Raw genomic sequence first — 24,022 nt, forward strand, 5'->3', positions numbered from 1 at the left:
TAAAGTAAAGATAGAATGAAATCATTATGACTTACAAGGAAAAAGACAAGTACTGAATTTCTGCAGTACGTTATGGGAATAGAGAGTATGGTGGTTTTCTAAGCATTTCTTGTGAAATAGTTGTATGATATTAAACACTTCTCAAGTTTAGACTCCCACCATGTACCAAGCACTGGGGTAGATGTTGGATCCTTCTCAACTCTTATGAGAAGCATGTAACCATTTTTAAATGTTTATTAATTTCATGTAGAAAACTAGACATCTACTTTATAATAGTGATGGTGTTCTTTATGGGTTGCATCCCTATTTAGACCCTAATGATGGCTGTGTGCTATTTTTAATAGATCAGTTCACTACAAAAGACCCTTGTAAAAGAGAAAGATCAGAGTCTTCTTATATCTCCCAGAAATAATACATGGTCAGAGGTTTTCTTTGGCATACAAAGCTGTAAGCCACAAACAGAAGTCCCTTTTACATACCATCACCAAGGATAACTCAGTAATAAAGGGGGTAAAGAGGAAGAGAGAGAAGGAAGGAGAGAAAACATTCCTTGAGGAGACAACTGTGAGTCCCAGGTGTGTCACTGCTAACTTCAATAGGAGGCAAAACATGTACTTTCTTCAGTCCTGTCAGGAGACTAAAATATACCACAAAGATTTCTTCATCAGGTTTTGGCTCTCCATGTTAAGTGGGAGTTTGGCATCACTCAGGGAAAGCTCTGACATGCCATGGAGCTCGACACGCCCAGAGCAGTGACAGTAAGACACTGGCCAGCTGCCTTGAGGTGAATGGGCTTGGAGGGGGCTAGCAAGCCAGGAGAAGGAGCTGCCAAAACATAGCTTTAAATGATGTATTGTGGAGACATGGGTTTCAATTGTTAAAATTGATAAAAATAGATGCTACTTAATCTGAGCAAAGACGTTAAGTGTCTTATGTAAAGAAGCACAACCACAAAAATTACGAAGTTTCTGTGAACAGAATTCATCAGGAGCTGACCTCTTCTGCAGGTTTACTTGGATGGATGTCCGATGAGGCTCTGGTGTTTTAACCACCTTACATGCTTGAAGGACACTACAGCAGCATTATAATAGCACCCTCACATTTTGAGTCTGTCTCTAAAAGGCTTTGAAAATGTGATCGGGTCTGTCTGGATTTGTATCATATCACTAAGAAACAGAGAATTATGGGAATGTTGACACCCGTAACTGTAATGAATCCAATTATAATTCTACTCTTCAGACAGTATAAATTAGGAAATAATTTAGAAAATGAAACACTTTTATGGGACTCATATGTCTTTAAAATATGTAACTGTTTCATAAGAGGTTAATTTACTTCTAAGATCAGGTATTTTTTTAATTACAATTTTATTAATATTCTTTGGGAGCTTTACTCTTTTGTAGATTTATTATCACCTAATTATTGGCCACTTTTCAATATATTGTGGCAAAACTAGAGATAAGACATAGAGAGAGGCTAGTATCCTTAAGGGAAATCTAGATCTCTTCCTAGGTTAAGTAAAAAAAAATAAATTAATCTTAATTGTGAATGTAATGAAGAGCACAGGACTGAAGTGTGGAAATCCATGTCCTAGATTTGCTTCTTCCTTCCTATGGGGAAATGGACAAGTCATTTTACTCACACAAAATTAGGATCTCCGAAGTGCCTTCAAGCTTTAAGATTTAAGAAGATATTTTATAAGATGAATTTATCCAGATAAATTTCTCTGTAGACTTTGCACTCAGTTTGTCGTCTTATACAAAAAATCTGCTGGGATTTTGTGTGATACTGTGTTGAATCTAAGGATCAGTTTGGGGCAGAATTGACATTTGAACAGGATTGAGGCTTCAGATACATGAACATCATATACCTTTCCATTTATTTGGCTTTTCTTTAATGTCTCTCTGTAATGCTTCATAATTTTCTGTGTTCAAGTCTTACCCATATTTTGTTACTTGTCTTTAAGTGTTTTATGTCTTCTAGTATAAATGGTATTTTTAATTTTTATTTTCATATTGTCTTCTATGATTATATAGAAATACAATTGATTTTGTATATGTACCTTATGTCCTGCAGATTTGCAAAACCCACTCATTAGCGTTAGTAGCTCTTTTTTTTTTTTTGGTAGACAAGTCTGCATAGGTGATTATATCTTTTGTAAATAAGTTTTTACTTCATTTTCAACTGGTATGTATTTTCTTTCTTTTTTTTGCCTCGGTATATTGGCTAGGACCTCACTATAATGTTGAGTAGAAGTGATGGAGTGAACATCCTAGTTTTGTTCTTGATCTTATGGAGAAAACATCTTTTATCATTAAGTATGATGTTAATTATCACAGACAGTGCAGAGATCTTAATTTTTTAAAAATATTTATTTACTTATTCATGACAGACACAGAGAGAGAGAGAGAGAGAGGCAGAGACATAGGCAGAGGGAGAAGCAGGCTCCTTGCAGGGAGCCCAATGTGGGACTCAATCCCGGATTCTGGGATCACGCCCTGAGCTGAAAGCAGACACTCAACCACTGAGCCACCCAGGCATCCTGAGTCTTAGTTTTTAAATATCATTCTTCAATAAAAAGAACCAAGGTTACTTGGAGAAGTAGTGACTTCAGCACTGGGATGAAGAAGATAAAAGACAAGGCCAAGGAATTTAGAGGTGCCAAAAAAGTAAAACAAAAAAAACAAGGTTAGATAGATAAATAGAAGTACATTAGTAGGATGCAGGAGCCAACCCTTAAGTCCCAGGGGTGAAAGCTGGAACCATTTCAATAACAAAATAAATAAAGCTTATTTATAATTATACCTTAGTCTATCATGACTCAAAGAATAAAATATATATCTGTAAGTCCACACTACAAAAATAAATGATTGAACAAATAAATGTTGAGAAGAGACATGTCTTCTTGATAGATGAATTGCAATTAATAAATGTAGAATGAAGTTACCTAAAGGAAAATGTGTGTATATACTTCTTATGCATTATATTGCTGGAAACATATTAAGATCCTGGTAACATTGGTTGCCTTAGGAGAGGGAGCTAAGTTAATGATCCCTCTGGTGTGTGTTCAACTTTTCATTACATGTGCTTTTGCAACTTTTGAATTTTCAACTATGTAGATATATTATATAGACATAAGTAACATTAAAACTTTAAGAAGACAAAACATTTAAAAATCTATCAATATTTAGGGCAGCCCCGGTGGCTCAGTGGTTTAGTGCCGCCTTCACTCCAGGGTGTGATCCTGGGGACCCGGGATCAAGTTCCACGTTGGGCTCCCTTCATGGAGCCTGCTTCTCCCTCTGCCTGTGTCTCTGCCTCTCTCTCTCTGTCTCTCATGGATAAATAAATAAAATCTGTAAAAAAAAAAAAAAAAAAAGTCTATAAATATTTAAAGAATCCCATGAATGTCAAAATAGAACAAAAGTAGAAGGAATGAGGTAACTAGTAAATCACCATAAGACCCCCAGGGTGGGACTTAACTACATGTAGGATCTACCAATGAGTGTTAAAATCAGTGGGCAAAAGTTTAAGAAAGAATATTTGCATAGCCTTAATGTATTTCCTCTCAAACATTTGTTATTTACAAGCTTTAGAGAGTAACTTTATGGTAGAAAAACTTGGCCTACCATGTGTTAAGCCAGCTGACCAAGATTCAGATCACTGGTAGTAAGACCGACTGCTGCCATGTAGCCTGTGACCGGAGACTGTGGGAAGGCTGTGTCACTGCTGTGGTATTCTTTCTCAAAATGCATGACCTCAGCGTAATCTTGGAACCACCTGGAGGGGACACTCCTCAAAATCACTGGCCATGTGGCCTCAAAAGCATCCACTTCAGGAAAGGCCAGGAGTGGCTGTGGAACCAGGGACAGTGGAGATGGAGAAGAGGGGCACAGTGGGAAGGTGGTGACGTCCAGATGACAGTTCTGTACTAGCGCTGATTTCTTAGTTTTGAGCATTGTGCTTTGGCTTTATATTAGCCTTAGGGGCAGGTGTGATAACGAGATAGGAGATCTTTTGTACTACTTGTAGAAGTCTTCTCTAAGCCTAAAATTATTTCAGTATAACAAGTTCTAAAAATATGTTAGTGTAAGCTTTCTATACCTCCTTTATTAGGATGAGGAAGTGCCCTTCTGTTCCTAGTATGCTAATAGTTTTTATCTCGAAGAACTGTTGAATTTCATTACAAGTTTTTCTGCATTTGTTGTAATGACCCTCCGGTTTTTCTCCTTTATATTCTATTAAGATGGTGAATTGCACTGATTGGTTTTCAAATGTTAAGTGAACCTTATATTCCCAGGGGAAAACTCACCTATTTGTGATGTCCTTATTATGTATGCCTAGATTTGATACAATGTATTTCTTTCAGGATTTTTGCATCCCTAAATCACAAGTGATACTGGGGCTGAGGCCTCATCTTCTTTTCCTAAAATGTCTTTGTTTGATTTTCATTCAGGATCATGTTTGATTTTTTAAAATGAAGAAGTATTTCCTCTTCTTCAATTGTATGGGATTGTTTGTTTAGAATTCGTATTATCTGTTCTTAAAATCTTTGATAGAATTTACCAGCAAAGCCACTTGGGCTTGGGGTTTTGTATTTGTTGGGAGGTTTTTAGCTATGAGCTCATGTTCTTTCATAGTTGTGAGGCTATTCTGGTTGTCTGTTGCTTCTTAAATGTTTCCGGACCTTTTGTCTTCTAAGCTTTCTAATTTATTGGCTTAAAAATATTTATAATATTCCCTTATTGTCTTTACAGTGTTTGTTATATATGTGATGATGATCTCTCTTTTAATCCTAATATTGGTAATTTGTGTGTTCTCTCCACTTTTTCTTGATAAATGTGGTGAGAGATCCATCAATACTACTGTTTTTTGTTTTTTTTTTTTTCAAAGAATCAGCTTTTGGTTTCACTGATTTTCTGTATTGTTTTTCTGCTCATTATTCACTAATTAATTCTGCTACTTATTACTTCTCTATTCTGCTTCTTTTGAGTTTGCTTTGCTCTTCATTCCCTATTTTCTTTGAGAGAAGCTAAGATTACTGTTTGGGGACCATTCTCTTTTTGTAGCATAGCACTCAAGGAATGCTGTGAGTTTCCATAGAAGGGCTATTAGCTTTGTTTTGCAAGTTTTGATTTGTTATGTTTTCATTTCAAAATAGTTTTAATTCCTCTTGTGATTCCTTCTTAACTCTGAGATTATTTAGAAATGTGTTGCTTGATTTCCAAATATATGGATTTTTCAGATTTTTCTTTTACTGATTCCTAACTAAACTCTCCTGTGTTTGGAAAACATAGTATATATGATACTAGTCCTTTTAAATTTGAGACTTGTTTTATGACCCAGAAAATGGTTTCTTTTGGTGTATATTCTATGTATACTTGAATGTATATTCCGCTTTTATTGCACAAAGTGTTCTACCAGTAGCCATTAGTCAAGATGGTTGGTGGTGCTTATCTTTCCTGAATTCTTACCAATTTGCTGTCTACTTGTTCTGTCAGTTACTGGAAAAGGATTATTGAAATCTAGGGCTATGATTGTGGATTTGTTTCTCTTTTTAGTTTTGTTTCATGTATTTTGAAGCTTCATTGTTGGTTGTGTACACATTTAGGTTTGTTATATCTTCTTGGTGAGTTCACACCTTTATCATTATGAAGTGTTCCTCTATATCCATAACCGTAACCTTGTTTTGAAATCTACTTTGTCCAATATAATTAATATGAGTACTCCAGCTTTCTTTTGATTTTATTTATCATGTCCATCGTGTTAGTTTTAATCTACGTCAGTACATTTGAGTGAGTTTTCTTTTAAGCATCATATATTATTTGTGTGTGTGTGTTTCCGTGTATATAACACTCTTTGTTTACAACTTTATAGCAAAAAAAGAATAGGGAAAAGTTTAAAACAGGGCATTCCAACTGATCTTGTCAGATTAGAAAAATTCCATTGTATTTTATTAATTTATTTATTTTTAAAACATTTTATTTATTCATGATAGACACAGAGAGAGGCAGAGGAGAAATTCCATTTTAAATGCCCATCCCAGTGCCCAAAGGTAAACAATAATGAATCTACATATGCAGTTTCCTTTATGAAGTGCAGTGTTCATATTTTAGGCATCTTTTAAACATAAAAATTCTAAAAAGTGGATTCACTCCTTAAAACTACATAAATTAAAGGTGTTTTAAATTTAAATTTATGTTCTCGTAATAACACATGCCCAATGAAAATCAAAAGCGGAAAAGCAGCTGCACTTCCTATCTGAGTGGACAGTTACAACAATCAATCATTTTATGCAATGACCTTTATATTTTCAATTTATCATTAGCTACTTTGAATTTACCATGAGATGTGGACAAAGTCAGAAGACAAGACTTAGGGAGAGGACTTCTTTTTTGGAGGGAGGTTAAGCCTTTCAGAACTGGCATGGGAAATATCTTGTTGAAGGATTCCGCATGGAAAAATTAATGTAGTCCGTGTCCACTCCTGCTGAACTGGCTTACTGTTTTCATTGACATGTTTAGTGTCATTTTAAAAATCTACTGTGTTTAACTCTTCTAGTTGATCCAAATCTTCAACAATACAGAGATTTTCATTGATAGGAACAACAGCCCTGGCTCCGAGTTCCTGCCTCTTCCCTTTGTTGTGCTATTTCCAGATCACTTCCTTCACCACTTCAGCCCTACCTCTGGAAGGCTCACTTCATTGTTTTCTGAAGTACATGTACTGAATCTTTCAGGACTGGTTACTTTTCTGCCTCTCTCATCTACATCTCTTGGAATGTACAGGTTTAATTCTCCATTGTTTGTGTGCACTGAAGCATATCCCACCTCCCCACCCCCACCTCCCCACCTCTTGCCTGGATGTCACAGATACTATCTCCATCCTCATTATCATCGACCAAAGCAGGATGAAATTCCAGCTCTTCATGCCCACTGATCACCAGTGCTTTCCCTGCTTTGATGTATGCTTGCCTTCCTTCCATATCTTGCTCAAGTTCCATCAATGTTTTCTTGTTTTTCCTTTCTTTTCATGCAGGAAAAGGTTCAAGGGTGATTTTGGTAATATTTGAACCTAGGCAAAACACTCTCAATTAGATCTCATGCAATTTCATTTTCTTTCTCTTCCTTCTTTATATCTTTCTTTCACACAAATCCAGGAGGAAATGCACAGTGAAACATATAAGTATCATCCCCTCAGGCCAGCCATATTTGTTGTTTTCAAAAGCTTCAAGAAATGTTTGCACACTATTTAAGGGTTTTTTCCTCTTTTCCAGCTTTTTGTTCACTGTTTACAGTTTTATCTCATCTCACTTATCCATAGTATCTTTTTCAAGCTCTTTATGTCTTGCATCACATTTTCTCCCCAGAGTCAATTATGGGAAAACATACAATTACCTCCCTTTGTTCACTGCCTTTGCTCGAAGAGCACACATACTGCGATTTGAATCTGCACCTTTGCTTGTTTTTTTGAGCAACAAGTATAGATTTAAATAGCTCATTTAGCTCTTGCAATTCTTTCTTGTTGTCTTTAGTTTCTTTTCAGCTTCACTTTATGCTGACATGGATTTTGTTGATTAAATTGAACTTGATGACTGATAGCTTTGATAAACTTATATATATATATTTTTTTGCCCCCCTTATTATTCTTTAGATCAAATACTTTAGGGGCACTAGGGTGGCTCAGTTGGTTGAGTGTTCAACTCTTGATTTTGACTCAGGTCATGATCTAAGGGTCATGAGATTGAGCCTCATGTCAGGCTCTGCACTGAGTGTGAAGTCTGCTGGAGATTCTCTCTCTGCCCCCCTCAATGCTCTCCCTCCCTCTTTGTAAAAAAAATAATAATAATTTATGTTCCGTAATTTTCTCTTTTTTTGCTCCATCTTTTTGCTGCCAACAGCCTGACTCTGTTTCTTGGAGGGCATTGTAGAGACAGGTGGCACCAGCCAGACTTAAAGCTTAGCTGGACACCATCAAGAGATCTGGTCCCATAGCAGGAGGAGGAGGAAGACATGGGCCTCCCTAGCCACCATTCTGTGCCTTTTTTCTTATTCATTAGGTAATATATGATTTTTAAATGGGCTCTGAAACCCATTTTTATTTAATGTAAGTATTGACAGAGTTGGGTTTATACCTGCTATTTTGGGATTTGTTTTTGGTTTCATTTTTTATCTGTTCCTTTCTTTATCTTTGCCTGCCTTCTCTTGGATTTATTGAATATTTTATGATTCTGTTTTGTCTTGGCTCCTATCTTACTAGCTATCTCTTTTTTTTATTGTCTTGAAGTTGTTTCTAGAGTTTGCTATAAACATATTTAACTTCTGACAGATTGCTTTCAATGGATACTAGAACCACATCACATTCAACAGCACATTAGTTTTGTCTCCCATTCTTTATGCTATCATTTTACTTTCACGTTATAAACATCATAGCATAAGAGACCTTTATTTTGCTCTCAAGAGTTATGTTTTAATAAGACTAAAACTATGTATTTATACTTTTAGCATTCTCCATTCCTTTATGTAGATCCTTGCTTCCATCTGGTATCTGATTTTGGGCTTTTTCTTTGTTGCTTTTCTTTAACCTTTATTCAAAGGCTCATTTATGTAGCTTCACTTCTCAGACATGACTCCCTGGGCTTGGAAAGATTCCTGGAAAAAGAGGGTATTTGAAGGAAACAGAGGATAGGATATGATGGGAATGTGACGTTTCAGAAGTGGAGGCCAACGTGAGAATAAATCAGGCAGTGAGAAATGAAGTACGTGAAGATCTGCTGACTGTGAAGAACCTACAGTTCAGGGTGGATTGAGACTGGGTGCAAAAAATGGAGCAGGGCCCCTGTTGATTTGGGGTAGTTCCTGCAAGGTTAGCTCCTCCTGTTTGCTTGATGCACCTGCTTACTAGGACAGTAGCTCCTCCAGTAGGGAAATGCTATAACATGATTGGACCCTTTCAGCTTTTGTTCGTATAGACTTTTAGGCAAGAGAGCTCGGAAAAGAAAACCTCGGAAAATCAAGAGACTGCACAGTGATAGTAATGTTTGATTCTGAATGCAGTTACCCAAGGGCTAGAAATACAGGACTAGCACTAGAAGTGAGAACAGGAATGGATATGGCTATCTGGGAACTCTGTTATTGAGGGCTGTGGGAGTGGATTTCTTCTGTGAGCAGGAGAGGGATGCGAAAATCGATGGGAAAGAAAGTTGGGGAGGGAAGACGGTGTAAGGACACTTGAGAGCCACGGGTGTGTTAGAAAATGTCCAGTCAGGAAGGGAAGTTGGTTTGAGGACATGTTTTTACAAGGTGTATCCAAATCCCTTGTGAAGAATCATGCAATAGTTGCAGGGACACCTTTCTGACTAAATCATGACTCTATTTTCTGGCTGAAAAATTCATCTTGAGGAGTTTGGTGATTGATGGCAGTTATGCAGATGTTAGTGATCACTGTGGTTTCCGTCAGTGAAGCAAGGTTCCAGTATAACACAAACACTAGCAGAGAAGACAGATCATAGCTACAAATATACTTCCCGGGCATTCACACTGATACACTCCTTACCTGCTCTAATGATGGCCCATTTTTAAGCTTTGGATCAAAGAAAGATAAGCTCCAAATATCTACCAGACACTCTTATGGTTTAATGTTAAAACTACTTCCGGTATGCCTGGGTGGCTCAGTGGTTGAGCCTTTGGCTCAGGTGATGATCCAGGGTCCTGGGACAGAGTCCCGTATCAGCTCCCCACAGGGTGCCTGCTTCTCTCTCTGTCTCTCATGAATAAATAAATAAAATCTTTTAAAAAAATAAAATAAACTACCCTTTCATTGATCAGGGACGTTGCACTGTGGATACAAAAGAACACAGACAGCTGTCCAAATGTTAGTTACAGTGCAAAATGTGAATGACCAAAGTTTTAAAATCCCTCAAATTGGATTAAAAACAAAATATAACAAGATGTTCCTTATAAGAATGTCGCCTAAAACAAAATTACACAGAAAAGTAGAAAAAATAAGAGGATGATTAGAGATTTAACAGTCCAAATGTTATAAACAATAGTAACTTTGGGCGAAGTTGATTTCAGTATATAAGTATGAAATGTGAAAGGTCATTTTGGCATAATGTACAATATTCACCAAATAGTAGCATCTACAAGCACAAAACACTATCAGAAATGCCAGAGGACTTGGTAGAAAAACAATTTATTGCTCAATGTGGCAGAGGTTTTAGCTGACAAGATCTAGCTTGTGGTTTTGTTGATTTTCTTCATCAATTTTTTTTTTTTTTTTCAGTTTCATTGATTTCTGCTCTGGAACTTATTTCTTTTCTTATCACAGATTTTATTTGCTCTTTTATTTCTAGTTTCCTAAGCTTGAACCTTAGATAATTACTTTAGATCTTTCCTTTCAAATACATTCAAGTGCAATAAATTCTCCATTAAGTTCTGTTACCCCACGAGTCTTGATAAGTTGTACTTTCGTTTTCATTTAGTTGAAAATACTTCTCCTGGGACTTCCTACTTGACTCATACATTACTTAGAAGTGTATTATTTAATCTCCTAAGTATTTGGGGGTTTTGAGCTATCTGTCTCTTACTAATTTCTAGTTTAATTCCACTATGGTCTGAGAGCATTCCCTTGAATGTTTGTTCTTTTAAATTTTTTAAGGTATGTTTTTTAGCCTAGGATGTGACCTATCCTGGTCAGTGGTCTATGAGCTTGGGAAGAATGTGTATTCTGCTGTTGTGGATGAAGTGGTCTGTAAATGTCAGTTGGATCCAATTGGCTGATGGTGTCTTTCAGTTCAGTGATGCCCTTGCTAATATTCTTCCTGCTGGATATGTCAAACCCTTATAAAGGGGTGGTAAAGTCACCAAGTATGATAGTGAGTTAATCTGTTTCTCCTTGCAGCTCTATCAGTTTTTGTCTATTGTGTTTTGATACTCTGTTGTTCTATGCATACACATTAGCAATTCTTATGTCTTAATGGAGAATTGGCCAAGTTATCATTATGTTATATCTCTCTTTATCTGTGATGATTTTCCTTACTCAGAAATCTGCTTTGAAAAAAAAAAAAAAAGAAATCTGCTTTGTTTGAAATTAGTGCAGCTACTCCAGCTTTCTTTTCCCATTAGCATGGCAAGTCTTCCTCCATCCCCTTTTAATCTCTTGGTGTCTTTACATTTAAAGTGGATTTCTTGTAAATAATACACAATTGATTCTTTGGTTTTTATACACTTTACAGTCATTGTTTTTGTTGGTGTTTTTAGACCATTGAAATTTATTTATTTTTTTAAAGATTTTATTTATTTATTCATGAGAGACACAGAGAGAGAGAGGCAGAGACACAGGCAGTGGGAAAAGCAGGCTCCATGCAGGGAGCCTGATGTGGGACTCGATCCCAGGTCCCCAGGATCAGGCCCTGGGCTGAAGGCGGTGCTAAACTGCTGAGCCACCTGGGCTGCCCAAGGCCATTGAAATTTAAAGTGATTATTACCACAGTTGGATTAATATCTGCTATAACTGTTACTGCTTTCTAGTCATTGTCCTGTTCTTTGTATCTTCTAGTGTGTTGTACTCTTTTTCTGACTTCTCTGGTTTTAACTGAGCATTTTCTAAGACTATTTTTTTCTCCTCTTTTAGCATCTCATATTTTTTTTTACATTGTTTTAGTGTTTTTCTTTAAGTTTGCAATATATATTTATAATTAATTGAAGTCCTTTTTCAAATAATACCACACCATTTCATAGTGTAAGTACCTTAAAGCAGTATTTCTAATTCCTCCTTCCTGTCCCAAGTAACATTACTCATTAATTTCACTCATCCATAAGCTATAATTGTTGTATATATTATTGTATTATTATTTCAAACAAACTGTTACCTGGTAGATTAATTAAGAATAAGAAAAGGGGGGCACTTTGGTGGCTTGTCAAGAGTTAAGTGTCTGACTCTTGATTTTGGCTCAGATCATGATCTCATTGTTGTGAGCTCAAGCCTCACACTTGGCCCTGCACTGAGCATGGAGCCTCTCCCTCTGTGCCTCCTCTACCCACCCCTGTCCTTCTCTCTCTCAAAAAAAAAAAAAAAAAAAAAAGAATAAGAAAAAAAAATATTTTACCTCTGTTGGTTCCTTTTCTAGCTTTCTTCCTTTCTATAGAACTAAGCTTCTATATCATTCTCTTTTTTTCTGATGACTTTTTTTTTTTTTTAACATTTTTTGCAAGGTAGGTCTGCTGGTGACAAATTGCCTCAATTTTTGTTTGTCTAGGAAAGTCTCCATTATTCCTTATTTTTGAAAGCTAATCTTCCTGGATACAGAATTCTAGGTCATTGTTTTTATCTTTCAATATTATGTATTTTACTGTATTTTTTTTTCTCACTTACATGGTTACTGAAGAGAATTCAGTGTAATTCTTGTCTTTGAACCTCTATAGAAAAGATTTTTAGTGTGCACATGTGTATGTTTCTGGCTTCTCAAAATTTTGTCCTTGTCTTTGATTTCCTGCAATTTGAAGATTTTATTTACTTATTCATGAGAGACACACAGAGAGGCAAAGACATAGGCAGAGGAAGAAGCAGGCTCCCTGTAGTGAGCCTGATATGGGACTTGATCCCAGGACCCTGGGATCACACCCCGAGCCAAAGGCAGACGCTGAACCACTGAGCCAATCAGGTATCCCATTTTCCTGTCCTTTAAATATGATATGGTGTATATTTGGGGATCTTTATCTTGAGTGCTATTTTCTGAACTTAAGAGATACGTGTCTTGGTGGGTAGCACTAATTTTGGAAAATGCGCAGTCATTATTGCTTCAGTATTTTTTCTCCTTTCTTTCCCTGTCATATTCCCGTTTATAATACCTATTATAATTGCTTAATGATTTTTGAATAGTCCATTTTCATATATTCTTTTTCCATTTCAGTTTTTGAAGTTTCTATTAACATTTCTTCAAGCTCACTGAATCTTTCCTTGGCCATGCTCTGGTTATTAATGAGCCCATCAAAGGCATTCTTGATTTCTCTGATGGTGTTTCTTTATTTCTAGCATTTCCTTTTTATTATTTCTTAGAGAATTAATTACTTTACTTATAGTACCCATATGTCCTTACATGTACTGCAGTTTTCCATTAAAAAACCCTTGCTGTGGGATCCCTGGGTGGCCCAGTAGTTTAGCACTTGCCTTCGGCCCAGGGCATGATCCCGGAGTCCTGGGATCAAGTCCCACATCGGGCTTTCTGCATGGAGCCTGCTTCTCCCTCTGCCTGTGTCTCTGCCTCTCTCTCTCCCTGTGTCTCTCATGAATAATAAATAAAATATTTTTTAAAAAACGCTGCTGTATTTTCATAGAGGAATTAAATTCCAGTCTGATAATTCCAGTATCTCTTCCATATCTGAGGCTGGTTCTGGTGCTTGCTTCTTATTGTGAAACTGTATTTTTTTTATCTTTTAGTATGCCTTGTAATTTTCTGTTGAAAGCCAGACATGTACTGGATAAAAGAAACTGAAGAAATGGAGGTAAACAGGTTTTGAGTTGAGGTCTTATGAGTTTTTCAGGCTAGTTTATCAGGAGAGAAGGGCAGAGGGAGAGGGAGAATCTCAAGCAGACTCCCAGCTGAGAGTGGGTCCCCTCACAGGGCTTGATCCCACGACCCTGAGATCATGATCTGAGCCAAAACCAAGAGTCAGGTGCTTAACCAACAACTGTGCCAGCCACCCAAGGTGCCCCTAGGCAGCTTTTATCATAGATTCTAATAAGATAAGATGATAAAAAAAAAATAAGAAAAAGAAATAAGGGGTATTTGATTTTTAAAGGAAAAAAAAACCTTAATAGATCTTTGATGGTGGAATATGTAATAATTGCATTTTGTCTTATTTTAACAGTGGAATACTATACTGAATTAAAAAATGAATAGGTTGGATTTATAAGTATCAATTGGTAAATTAAGTATTTATTGGTACATCTCAAAAAGACATAAATATAAAAAATCAAGTTACATAAGATATTTAGGGAATGATACCATTATTGTAAAAACTGAAAATGAACTAAAGAAAATTATATCTCTCATAGCCTATCTATGGGAGAAAAGTACATGCAATGATATAGAGCACCACAATATTTGCCTGAATTATATGTAATTGTAGTTTTGGGGGATTAAAAATGGGTCAACAGGGATGCCTGGGTGGCTTAGTGGTTGAACATTGGCCTTCGGCTCAGGGCATGATCCCGGGGCCTGGGATCGAGTCCCTGCACAGAGCCTGCTTCTCCCTCTGCCTATGTCTCTGTCTCTCTCTGTGTGTCTCTCATGAATAAATAAGTAAAATTTTTTTAATGGGTGAACATTAATGAGGAGAAAGCAATAGAAATAGAAATAGAAAGCAATAGGTATGCAGCTGCATCTCCATGTTTTATATCTTAAAAATATCCAGAAGTGCGAAACTATCTATGACTAAACATAACATCAGATTCAGTTGTTGTTTTATATTATTTTCTATTCTTTCCTTTATGTTCAAAATAGTTCTTTTTAAATTTTGTAAATGCAGCGGGAGGTAAAAGAAATGGAAGCACCAAGCGTAGTCTCCTCAAGAAAATGGAAGAATAATGAAGGAAGGAGTAGGGGTGAACCGGGAAACAGCCTACAGAAGGGATTAGATTTTAGATTTGGCCTTGCTCTTGTGTTGGTCTGTCCCTGGGGGAAAATCCAATCAGGACTCTGGAAGTGGAGGTGCATGGAACAAGGTAAGTTTCTATGCAGACAGCAAGATGTATTGTAATATAGAGATTGTAGGTGTGAGACTGATAAACATGGGGAAAGTGAGATAAGAACAAGCAAGACTGTGAGGCCTTGCCAGAGGGCTTAGTTTTCACAGAAGAGGTGGGGCGCCTTCTTGGTGACACTGATGGGAAAGAAAGGGAAACGCCCTCTGAGGCAAATATTTTTATAACTATTTGGTCCTGAAGCTGAGGTAGTAGTTCCTGCCTGAAGGCCCTGCCTTCTTTCCAGGAGTCCTGCCTTCTTAGAGTGAGAAGAAAGTATGAGGCCCACGTTAACTGCCTGAGGAGAGGGTACTGGGGGACCCTCATCAGGGCCAGGGCAGGGGCGCCAGCCAGTGTGTGGTGGGGGGAGGGCCCAGCTGAGGCAGAAGATTCCAGAAGTTCATGGAGACTGCTGAAGCTCTAGTCTTTGTAAGGAAAAAACATTCTACTATAAAACATGAAGACCACTAAAGGGGCTTTTAGAGAAGATGGATTTGGAATCTTTGGCTCATTGTGATCTTACTAGAATCTTACCTCATTTTGATCTACCTTTTACTTATCACAATTGTACGTACTTGCCAGAGATTCCCTGCAGAAAAGAAAACTTGCTTTTGTTGTGCCCAAGATTGCGAATCCAAGAAACCACCAAGGAGCCGACACCCATGCAAGCGCATGAGGGTTTATTAGCAAGCTCGAGCTTGGGTCCAAGTATACCCAACACAGCCGAGCAGGCACTCGGACCCTGAGGGGGGTTACAGCTGGGTTTTTTATAGGCTGGTCTAGGGGATTTTTAGAAGGAGTGGAGGAATTTCTCAAGTTCTGTTTACATTCTGATATGGGGCTTTCAAGGGCATTGAGCTCTGTTCTCATTCTAATATGGGAATTTCTACCACGGGCGTGGGCTCTGTTGTCTTTCTGATATGGGATTCCCTGCCGAGGACATTCTGCAGTTTTTCCTGTAAAGTTCAGCTCTTATTCACAGGGGCCTAAGATGGCTGTACTTGTGCTAATACTAAACTTTAGGTGGCATGGCCTTAATTTTTCTCGGCCTCCGCAGCTTTTAGAGAGTAATTTAGGTACTTCATAATTTATTTTGGTCACTCATTTGATACTCATTTCAGTGAAATGGCAACTGTTTAAATGGGCAATTATATTCTAGTCCCTAGTGGGAGGAACAGAGACGGGCCTGAATGAAATAATGCTTGAGGGGGGTGGGGAGGAAGGGTCACCGGGATCTTCCACACCTTATTATATGAGTTTAAGTCTTTGGCTCCTTCCTTACGCTTCTGTGTTCCAGTTTGAATATTAACCTTCACCTCTGTCCGGATGCTAAGTTAGAACTTTAAGTATTTGTTATCTTTTTCCATGTTCACCCTTCTTTCAAATACTCTTTTTTTTTTTTTTTTTAATTAAAAAACAAAAATTGTTTTTGCTGAGCTCTGATTCACTCTATAAAGTGTACACATAAGGTCAATGTTGGTATTGACCCGGAGTCCCTGGTGCTGCTGTGGGAAGCAGAGCAAGTGCTCCTCTCTCATCATTCCTTCTTGAAGACCCAGTTCCTTTCTGGTACACTCCCCTTCAGTCCAAGAAACTGCCCTCATTTCTCAATAGTGCATGTATGCTGCCAAGGAACTTGTTTTCTTTATCTGATGGTGTCTTTATTTTGCCCTCACTTTTGAGGGATATTTTCACTGAATATAAAGTTGTAAGCTGATAGTTTAGTGAGTGCTTATTCAGTTATGTGTCCCTTTGTAAATTATGTGTCATCATTTCTCCTGCTGCTTTCAAGATATTTTCGTTTGTGTGATGGCTTTAGAATAAATCACTGAGTAGGCTGAGCTACATTTTCCAGAATTCTCCTGTAAGATTCCAAGAGCAGAAGTGAAGCAACAGCCACTGGTAGCTCCTGCTCTTGTGGGTTGTCTGTTAGCTCACTTCCCCAGTGCTGACCCTGAGGCAGGGGTGAGGCCTGCATCTGCTCCTGGTCCCCCTGTGAGCCCGGTCACCGGTCACCTCTGCCACTACTGGGCCAGCGTGCATGTTCAGCCTCATGATGCAGGTCCCCAGCTTGTGCAGGAGTGCCACACCATTGAGGTCCAAGGTGGTGACCATGACATGGATTTCAGCCATCCTGTGGGCTCCAGTTCATGCTTCTGGGTTTCATATTGCTCTTCTCCCTGCTTTACATGCATCCTCCCCTCCCACCTCCTGTCCCATGGACACCAAGCTCCACATGTCCTTAAACATGAAGACAGCAGCCTCACAGAGACTGTGGCCAGCCTCCTCCCTAAGTTGATGGAGTTCAGAGCCCCCTAATCCCCTTCTCTGCCCTCTCCTTCTTTTTCTTCCTCCCTCCTCTTCTTCCTTCACTCTCCCTCTCTCACCCTCTCAGTCTCTTTGTCTCTCTTTCACACACACACAAACACAGACACACACACACATGCACACACACACATGCACACACAGTGTTTCTGCTTCTCTGTTTGAATCCTGACTGAGATTTGGTTTTCAAACTATACTGTTTGTAGGTGAGGTTTTCTTTGTATTTATCCTACTTGGAGTTCTCTGAGCCTTTTGAATCTCTTACCTTTCACTAACTTTGGAAGAATTTTAGCTATTATTTCTTGAAATATACTTTTTGTCTTATTGTCTCCTTCCTTTATAATTCCCATTACAATACCTTTGACCCTTTGACATGATCCCACAGATCTTTGAATTTCTGTTCATTTTTTTCTAGTTTTTGCCTGTGGTCATCAGATTGAATTGTTTCTATTGATAAATCCAGTTTACTGACTCTGCTGTAATCTTTAAACCGCTGTAAACCCATATGGTGAATTTCTTATTTCAAATGTATTTTTCCATTTTAGATTTTCCATTTGATTCTCCTTTTTTAATAGTCTCCATTTCTACATCTCTTTAAGCATTAGGAACATATTTTACTTCACATCATTGAGTGCAATTATAAAATCTGCTTTTGAATTTTTGTCTGCTAATCCCAAAGTCCAGGCCTGGTTCACATCAGCCTCCCTCATTATCTCTTTGTGGTACATGGGCCATCTTCTCCTGTTTGTTTTTATGTTGAGTCATTTTGGAATATGTCCTGGGCATTGTGACTGAGACACAATAGGGCCTCTGAAATCTATTAGATTACAACAAGAATATTGATTTTTTTTCTTTGTATTTATGGACAGTTTATGATGGCTTAAGTCAAACTGCAGCCTCTATGTCCTCCCCAGTGAGTGTCAGTTAAAATTTGAGGTTGGTTTCTTCAGACATCCCTAGGGAGCTCAGACTCTGCCCTGAGTGTGCATGGCTCAGGGAGTCAGCCAGAGACCTGGGCAGACTGTACTCAGAATGTGGCATTCTCCCTCCTTTGCTCCCCTACTTGAAGCTGCTGTACTTCTCCCAAACCTTCATTCTTTGTGATGTAAGACTGTAGATGTCTCATCCAGATTTTAACCCTGCGTGGTATAGACTGGAGCTAAGAGCCACAAAAGTGGGGAATTCATTCAGGACCATTCCCTTCTTCCTACTTTCAACTTCCTTCCAAAACATACCTGTTTCCAGTTGCTTCCCAGACGTTCTGATTTTTTCCTGAGTTTATAATTATCTGCAGGAGGGTGGATCCAACAGGAGCTGCTTGGCTATTAACAGAAGCAAAACTTAGTATTTATTTTTGATTATGCATTATTGCAAGTCAAACATAGCCTTGCTTCTGGTGACATTTTTTATTCATGCAAAGTACCCCCCAAATTCACATTTGTGCAGCCTTCCAAAGAATGTGTGTAGGTTAAAGAGCTTTTTTAGATGCTATGAATTAGCAGTGAATGTGTCGTTATTTCAGTGCACCTCCCAAAGATAACTCGGCTCTTCCCTTGTTTGCTTGTTTGCTTGTTTGCTTCCCTCCTTTGCTCTTAGTAACAGACTCAGACTCTCCTAGAAAATGTGCAGTTTGCATCACCTTTTGTCTTGAGTGAGCCACAATCACCGCAAGACCAGAGGACCTCATATGACTGTTTTACACTGGTAACTCACCATTTACTGCTCATCCACTTTGTAGCAAGGGTTAGGAGTGTGCTGAGCATCTAAAGGGAAGATCCGTGTCCCCAAGTTGTTCACAGTTTAGTAAAGAAGGCAAAATTAGCAGACTGTTGCATTTGTGTGACCTCAGGGCTGAATTAAAAGTAATTGGAATTAGAGGCACCTGGGTGGCTCAGTAGGTGAAGCATCTGCCTTCGGCTCAGGTCATGATCTCAGAGTCCTGGGATTGAGCCCCACGTTGGGCTCCCTGCTTAGCGGAGAGTCTGCTTCTCCCTCTGCTTCTCCCATGGCTCGTGTTCTTTCTCACTTGCTCTCTCACAAACAAATACAAATCTTTTTTTAAAAAAAATAATTGGAATTTTATTTATATTCTTATGCTTTTGGATAACTGACTAGTATGAAAATTTGGGGCCTCAATTTTTTTCATTTTAAAATGAGGGGATTGGATTAGATCTACAAGATTTTTCAATGCAAATATTTTATAATTCAGTTAAAAATGTGTTGAAAAGAAGAGGTACTCAAAACCCCACTTCTTTGTTCTTCATAAGGATTTGGGTATGTTGAATCACTTAAGCTATAGCTTCACTGAGAGGTGCCAGGATTAGCAGGTAGTGCTGCTTGTTATAGCTCCCATCCTGTACAGCCTAGCTGCACCGTGCACACCTGCAGGGGTCCTTGCATGCATAATCAACTTAGGAAAAATGCATGTGTGTTTAGGTCCTCTTATGCCTTACCTCCCTCCTTTTACCCTTGTTGGGGGCCAGCACAGCTTAGCTCCTGCCTTTGGGATTCTTCATCCAATTCTGGTTAGTTTCTACAAATCCATGAATGAACACTGTGACAGGGCCATAGGAGCTCCTCACAAACCCAGATTCTTTCTGCCCTCAAATTGAGCCTCCACATTTTCCTGCTCTGCTTTTAAATTCCCTACTTTCCTTCTTCCCTTGCCACCAAAATCTTATCCCCAAACCCAGAGGCATTCAGATCACTGGGTCCTTTGTAGATATTGGTCTGATGTAATCATGAGAAAGTGGCTGTGATGGTGGTGGGAAGGTGGGCACAGGGATAGGTTCTTGGTCATCTTCATGGGAATATGATACGGATGTCTCTGGAAAAATACTATAAATCTTGTTGGGAGCTTTATTATTATTACTGTATCTTTTTCTGTATTTTAGGTTTAGACTTTGACTAAGTCTGTACAAGTCTGTACAAGACAGTACTGTGACTGCCTGGGAGTCTAATCATATTTTATAGGGTTTTTGTTTGCTTTGGTTTGGTTTTTGTCTATTGATACAGGGTCTTGAGTTTTTTTCAGCTTACACCATTTCTCCCCAGTTTACTTCCTCATTTGTGCCCATGTTCATGAACATTTCTAATCAGAAATACTGATGAGTGGCTACCACACTGCTGATGCTGGGCCATGCCTGTGCGGTCAGCTGGAGGGAGGATGAACAGTGGACTATTACAGCAGGTTCTTAGTGAAATCCTGAGGCTTGTAATGGATGCGGCTTGCCCATCGTCACTGCCATAGCAGCAGTCTTTTTACTAACCTCCCCTGCCTTTCAGAAAGGGCCCTGTTTCACTGATGAAAGTTATTTTACCTCCATAAGCAACTCTTCTCCAAGTATAACTGAGATGCTCAAATGATATGATGTGCCTGTGGATGTTTGTGAGCAGCATCACCTGTCCATAGACCCACAGCCAGCAGAATGTTTGTGAAGCTCTTTTTAACCGAGGAAATTGAGGGCAGCCCGGGTTGCTCAGCAGTTTAGCACCATCTTCAGCCCAGGGCCTGATCCTGGAGACCTGGGATCAAGTCCCACATCAGTCTCCCTGCTTGGAGCCTGCTTGGAGCCTGCTTCTCCCACTGCCTGTGTCTCTCTGCCTCTCTCTCTCTCTCTCTCTCTCTCTCCTGAATAAGTAAATACAACCTTTAAAAAAAAAATAAATGAGGAAATTGATCAAGGAAAAGAAAGCATGAGTTCAGATTTTGGGGGATTACTTTCAAAGCAGTGCAAACCATGCATACTGTGTGTTAAAAAGCCCTTCTAAATTCCAGCAGGGAAAACAGATGTATTAATTAAACATTTAATGTTTGTTATAGCTAAAATATTCACTTTGCTGAGTTCAACTTATGATATAATATTTGTATATTAGTGTGATACATTCTGTGGGAACCTTGGTGCATTTTTTTATGGGATCAAGGTCAACATTATGGACCTGAATTGCTATTGTGTGGTTTTGTGAAAATGAAGTATAGTTATGAGTTTCTGATCATCTTTAAATGTTAATTGGTATTATAAAGCTTAGCAGATAATATACTTAAGTAATGTTTGCCATAGATTTACTAGTTTTGGTAGAAATAAATCCTCTTTCCATATTCTCATTTTTCCTGTGTGTGTGTGTGTGTGTGTGTACATGCGTGCATGCATATACATATATATACACACATACAAAGCACCATAAAACCAGTTTTTCAGGAGGAGTGCCTGGGTGACTTGGTTGAGCATCTAACTCTTGATTTCAGCTCGGGTCGTGATCTCAGGGTTGTGAGATCAAGCCCCATGTGTCAGGCTTTGTGCTGGGCATGGAGCCTGCTTGAGATTCTTTCCCTCTGTACTCCCACCTTCCACTTGCACTCTGTCAAAAGAAAAACAAAAGCAAAAACGGGTTTTCAGAGGAACAGAGATTAAATAAACTAGAATCGCTATCTAAGCTCAGTTACTCTCTTGAATTGTTTTAATAAGGCAGGATTACAGCAGTAAATTATCATCCATAGTAAACCTAAGCATTCAGTAGTGTTGGCAGTGTGTGTGTTCCCAGGCTTTTTGATCCATATTAGAGTGGTGGACATTCAAACAGGATGACCATTAAGGTTCTGTAGTCACTGTCTGTATCAGCTTTCCCTATAAGTTTCAAGCCCTGCTATTTTTTTAGAACACCAACACTGAAAACAGAAGAAAGAACATAGAGACCAGACAATAACAATTGATTTGTTGCTGAGGAAGGTTGGGGGAAGACTGACCCTCAGAGACTTTGGTGTCCATATTCCCCTGCGGTCATTGTAGCCACACCATGAGTGGGGACTGTGACCTACTTGAACAAGTGCAGGGGCATGTTTTCTCTGTTCTTTCACTTACACTATGAAGAAACACAGAGTGACTGGGTACCATGTCAAATCTGGTAGAGGGTCAGCATGGAAGGATTTCAGGGGCTGCATTGTTGCCCACCACTCTGTGGTCTTGAGGCTGCACAAGGAAACACAATCCTATAAATGCCTCTTCGGTAAACTGGAAGTCCTGAACCCAGCACTGTGATCTTCCTGTTTACATCGTCTGGAACTATATTTCCTGAAAACCAACGAGCTTTTAAAGACAGATACATTCAAGGTTTAATGCATTCATTGTCAGATTCACAGTTAATGGCATCCATTGAGTTAACATATAAAGGTAGCTGAGATTTCCAGTTGCGTGCTTCTGACTCTGCCAGTACTTGTACATTCCTAAATGAGAGTCTGCAGTGTGTCAGTTGGTACAGGAGTGTTTTGAGAGAGATTTCCAGAGCAAGGGAGGGAAAACTAAGATGATACTGGTTTAAAGGCAAAATAGAAAATTAACATTACATAGCACCACAGTCTGGTGCGACTTAACAGAAATTTGTTTCCCCATGGTTCTGGGAACTGGACATTCAAGATCAAGGTACTGGCAAGGCTGGTTTCTTCTGAAGCCTCTGGTTGGCTTATGGATGGCCACCTTATCTATTCTTCCTCACATGGCCTTTCCTCCATGTGTGTGAGCATCTGGAGTCCCTCTGTGTGTCCGTATTTCCTCTTCTTATAAGGACATCTGTCAGGTTGGACTAAGGCCCACAGTAACACCTTGTTTTAATGTAATCACTTTTTAAAAGACCCTCTCTGCTGATATAGTCACTGGGGGGTTAGGACTCCCAATATGTGGATTTGAGGGAGGAGGCACAATGCAGCCCATAAGTATGAATATTTGAAATGTGTTCAGTTGTTTAAAGTGAATGTATGCTCTGGGAAAACCCGTGGCTGGGCATACCCAGGATGGTGTGTGGTAGCACCTCTTTTGGGACCTGTGGCAGTTCTTTGCATGTTCTCTCTCACACTTTTCCCCATGTACAGAATTAGGGTTCTCGCTTCCCTGTTAGATTTTTATACTTTACTGTGTTGTCCTCTGCTTCTGTGTGTGTTGAGGAGAGAAAATATGCCCCCAGCATGCATGGCTTGACTTTGACTAATGTCTGGAGAAGCACTCAAAAGCAAAAGCATTTTCACACCATGTCTGTCCAGGCACCACACTAGAGAGAGCTTGGGATTTAGAGGTGGAGGGTTGGCTGCTCTTGTTGCTGATTGTATCATCTTTAGCAAGTCATTTTACCAAGTGTCCTCATTTCTAAAAAGGTAGGGCTAAATAATAGGAGTGCAAGAAAAAATAGACAAATCCACATTATAGTTTGATATGTCAATGCCTATCTCTAAGTAACTGATAGAAGAAACAGAGAGAAAGTCATTAAGGTTATAGAAGACAATAGTAGTTTAATTGACATTTATAGAACACTACCCTACAACAGAAGAACATTCATTCTTCTCAAGATCACACGGAACATTTGCCATGTTATACCATATTTTGAGCTAAACAACTCTGTAGATTTTGAAGGATTCAAATAATTTAAAGCATGTTCTTTTGAATGAAAAGGGAATAAAATTAGAAATCAAAACAAAGATATATATTATATGTAAATATAATATTTATTATAACATTTATATTATATAATATATAATAGTATATATAGTTATATATTATATATAAAATTATACTTTGCATAATTTTAGCAAGTCAAATCAATAATAAATACAAGGAAACTCTTCAAGTATTTGGAAACTAAGTACAATTTTAAATAATCCATGGGTCAAAGAAAAAAATCAAAAGGGAAAGTAGAAAGTGTTTTGGACTGCCTAAAAATGAAAATAAAACATGTTTTTCTGTGGGATACAGCTAATGTAATACTTCAAGGACGATGGGTAGTACCAGAGGACAATATTCAAAATGAAGAAAGATCTGAGATCAGTGATCTTATCTTCCATCTTGAGAAACTAGAAAAAGAAGAATGATTTAAAGTCAATGTAAACAGAAGAAAGGAATTAATAAAGATTGGGGAAGCAGTCAGTGAAATAAAAACTGTAAAATTATCAAGAAAATTGATGAAAGGT

At 38.4% G+C, this 24,022-nt stretch overlaps 1 protein-coding gene and 1 pseudogene across 8 annotated transcripts in view; one reads left to right on the forward strand and one right to left on the reverse strand.

Annotated features, from left to right (window-relative positions):
• AKT3 (AKT serine/threonine kinase 3) overlaps positions 1–24,022 on the forward strand; it is a 308,393-nt gene that overhangs the window by 268,698 nt on the left and 15,673 nt on the right. The gene's annotated exons all lie outside the window — the stretch shown is intronic.
• On the reverse strand, positions 3,636–16,878 carry LOC140634830 (zinc finger CCCH domain-containing protein 15 pseudogene; annotated as a pseudogene).

The sequence above is a fragment of the Canis lupus genome, chromosome 6 (assembly GCF_048164855.1).
Source record: "Canis lupus baileyi chromosome 6, mCanLup2.hap1, whole genome shotgun sequence".
NCBI lineage: Eukaryota > Metazoa > Chordata > Mammalia > Carnivora > Canidae > Canis > Canis lupus.